The following is a 4,019-nucleotide window of genomic DNA, read 5'->3' on the forward strand; positions in this document are numbered from 1 at the left end:
GATTGTCGAGTCATCAATGAACGTCAGTTAATTGCAGCTAAGGTCACATATCGGTCGCGTGTATCAGTCTAAGCGGCAACAAATATCTCCTTCCGGTCTCAATTCGCCCTAAAATACTATTAGCTTAGCTTCCGCCCTCACTAAGCATCCTATTGTTCACTGCGGGTCTCACCCCTTCCAACCTTCCGGTCTAGGTCAAGGCTTACCAAGGTTAATTAAGCTAAGTGCATCGATTCAAGTAGCTAGTTACAATTAAAAGCAGTGATTAACAACATAGACATAACGATAGCGAAAGATCCGTAACCTAATTAGCAACTAATGATAAATCATTGAATCCCCTAAATCCTAGCAGCTGGAATTAGCTAAACATAATAAATAAAATAAAAGCAGAAGAGGAAGAAATAAAGAACATTGCAAATTAAAGAGAGAATAAAGAATAGAATTACTAAATAAGATCCGAGAAAGTAGAGAATAATAAAGTAGCAGCAGTCCCGAAGTCGTCTGTCGTCTTTCCTATTTATAGGAAAGACAGGAAAGACAATTATTTGACCTAAAAACGAAATAAAACTGAAAAAGCCCGAGCCCAATAGATAACTACTCGATCGAGCCATTTTAAACTACTCGATCGAACAGAATCATAGCAAAACCTCTCGATCGAGTAGAAAACCTACTCGATCGAGGAACTCCAATCATGCGCAATTCGATCGAACACTAAAAGCATTCGATCGAAGTCTTCTGCAATCCAAAAGTGCTCGATCGGCCATAAAAACCTTCGATCGTGTGACTTTAACTCAGTCGGCTACTTGTTTCGTTAATTTCAGCATTGACTTGGTGATTTAGCTTCCGAAATCACTTCACGCATCCCGTAACAACAGTATTTCCCGCTCCAAATCCAATCATCCTCTAAATGCAAGAAAAGTGGACGATAAAAGGCTTGATTTTACTACTCTCTGGTCCATTCCTGCAAATAAAGCAAAACAAACAAAGTAGAATATCCGGGGCATTTCATAGCATAAAACTACGAGAATAGCATAGAAATACGTGCATAAAGAGGCTTAAAAAGACTATATAAAATGCACGTATCATAGGCCATTCGATCGAGTGACTGAAACAACTCAATCGACCTCTTTTCCTGGGCAATCCTCTCGATCGAGTACAAAAAGTACTCGATCGAGGTGTTTTCCTATGGCACACGTCCCAATGCGATATATCTTCCCCAAACCTGCATAGAAACATGCAAAAACACTTCTCGCAAATACCAAATCACAAAAGTATGCAGTCTATATTCGGTTTTCGCTAAAACAAACTATGCCACTGTCTAATAGTCTAAAAACGCAATTAAAATGTCTAACGGAAATTCAAAATTACAAATTAATACAACGGGGAATTCCCCGCTCATCGTCCAAAACACTGTAGTAGCCCAAAAGAGGGCTTCTGACTGGAGGAGGTCCCTTCAGCATCTCGAACTGTCCTCTTTAATCGCCACGAGCTTGTACTCGAACTGATGGAAGGAGAATAATTCGCTTCCACATACGCCCTAACTTTCTTCTTCCCTTTGATATTCCTATATGGATTGGTGGCATTCCCATCACTTAGATTGACTTTAACTGTACCTTGATCGATAGCATCTCCTGTACCCACTCTGCCTGTATCTGCAGCAAGGAAAACAACAGAATGGTCCTTCTTTTCGCTCTCAGTTTATGGCGCAGGAGTTACTATAGCAGCGCAGTATTCAATATTCTCAGCTGGAGTGTCTAAGTCTCGGTCAATAGAGTGTAAGGCATTGCAAGGTTGAGCGCCCTACGATATTTGGACTGATGAAATATTAGCTCCTCATCTCCTACCTGGAAGGTAAGGGTCTTTCCCCCGACGTCAATCACTGCGCGAGCAGTAAACAAAAATGGTCGCCCTAAAATAATAGGGGTTTGAGTATCCTCGGGTATGTCTAAGAGCACAAAGTCTACGGGAATAAAGAATCTCCCGATCTTCACAGGTATGTCCTCTATTACTCCTAGTGGCCATGATATACTGCGGTCGGCCATCTGAACGGTCATATTGGTACAGTTAAACTTGGTCAAACCGAGTCTCTTTGCGAGAGACAGAGGTAAGACATTTACGCTAGCTCCTAAATCACATAGCGCGTTGTCAATTAAGTGGGTCCCTATATGACAAGGAATTGAAAAGCTACCAGGGTCTGATTGTTTGGGTGGTGTCTTATTCTGAACTAAGGCGGTCCCTACTTCAGTCAAAGCCACCGTTTCGTGGTCATTTATATGTCTCTTACGCGATAAAATTTCTTTCATAAACTTCATGTAATAGGGTACCTAGGTAAGCAGTTCGGCGAAAGGAACATTGACATGAAGGCTTTTCAGGATCTCAGCAAATTTCCCGAACTGTTGGTTAGCCTTATTGTTCTGCAATCACCTTAGAAAGGGGACCGTGATCGGAATTTCTAACCCCTTATTCCTTTCTTCCAGTGTCTCGAAAGGATCGAACTCATTTCTACTCGATCGATCTCTTTTACCTCTCGATCGAGGTCTTTCAGCAGCTTTTTCATTCGATCGAGCATTATCAGCCACTCGATCGAAACCTTTTTTATCAGCATTGCTCGATCGAGGCAGCTTTACTCGATCGATCAACAATACCACTCGAACGAGTACTATCTCCAGTAGTTCCTCTCGATCGACCACCAGAAATGAGTCGATCGAGTACTTTCTTCGGATGCAGCACTGTTTTTTCTATGGACAACTGTTCACCATCAGCAACAATATTCTCCGGGTGTGATATGTCCTCAACAGTTGACATTTTGGGTCCTTCATAAGAAAGACTACTTCGCAAGTTTATCAGATTTATCGTCTCGTGTGGATTCTTTTCAGATTGAGACGGTAAATGACCGGGCTTCCTCATGGATTGGTTAGTGGCAAGTTGAGCAATTTGGGTCTCGAGTGACTTTATCGACGCTTCTTTTTGTTGGTCACTCATCTGCAACTTAGTCAATGATTGGATCATCGCATTCAACTCAGCCAATTCCCTTACTCCACTAGAAGAAGCTCCTTGATGCGGCGGTGGAAAAGATGGAGGCTTTTGAAAGCCTTGTTAAGCTTTGTGAGGAGGAACATAAGCTTGTTGCTGCTGCGGAGGAGGGGTAGGATTAAGTACATTCTGACTAGTCCATCTCAAGTTGGAATGAACTCCATTCTGATTATTATAATAGGAGCCTCCTTGCCTATATTGCTGAAAGGCAAGGACTTGCTCCTTCTCAGTTAGACAGTCAACAGCAGTGTGACCGTCATTACTCCCACATCTCTCACAAGTAACGACTTCTTGTCTGGTCAACAAGTGAACCGTTTGTTGATCACCAGCAATCTGCAATTCTAGCTTATCAAAACGGGCATTCATGGCTTCCAGCTAAGCCACAACTTCACTATCTACTAAAGAGACAGTACAAATACCTTCTCTTGGGTTCCCATACTCAGCACAGTGAGTAGCCATTTCCTCTATGATACCCCATCCTTTGTCATCGTCATTGTTCTTCTGAAATCGCCCATTAGATGAGGCGTCCAATATAGCACGTTGGTCATCATACAACCTATTGTAGAATTGGTTGCATAAAAACCACTGATCAAAACCATGATGAGGAAGAGACCTCACCAACCTTTTGAAATGGCACCAAGCTTCATACAAGTTTTCATCAGGTTTTTGCTTAAAACTTGTATTTTTCCCTCTCAGCTGATTAGCTCGTTGTGGAGGAAAATACCTTTTATAAAAAGCAAGGGCCAGACTCTCCCAGTCAGTAATACCGATTGCAATGCGATCAAGATTAGTGAGCAATTCACAGGCTCCGTCGGTCAAATAGAAAGGAAACAAGTCTTCCTTAATCTTATCCTGGGTTACTCCCTTAGTGGCGGGTATGGTAGAGCAATAGTCAGTGAAAACCTCCATATGTTTACGTGGATCTTCACCCGCCACACCTCGGTACAGGTTTCGTTCGACCAAATTAATGTAAGATGGTCGGATGT

At 42.2% G+C, this 4,019-nt stretch overlaps 1 non-coding gene across 1 annotated transcript; it reads left to right on the plus strand.

Annotated features, from left to right (window-relative positions):
* Positions 1 to 3,625: 3,625 nt before the first annotated feature.
* On the plus strand, positions 3,626 to 3,731 carry LOC141654085 (small nucleolar RNA R71). Its single transcript, XR_012547661.1, has one exon. It is a non-coding gene; the product is annotated as a small nucleolar RNA R71 (small nucleolar RNA).
* Positions 3,732 to 4,019: the final 288 nt, after the last annotated feature.

Source organism: Silene latifolia, chromosome 4, assembly GCF_048544455.1.
Source record: "Silene latifolia isolate original U9 population chromosome 4, ASM4854445v1, whole genome shotgun sequence".
Classification (NCBI taxonomy): Eukaryota; Viridiplantae; Streptophyta; class Magnoliopsida; order Caryophyllales; family Caryophyllaceae; genus Silene; species Silene latifolia.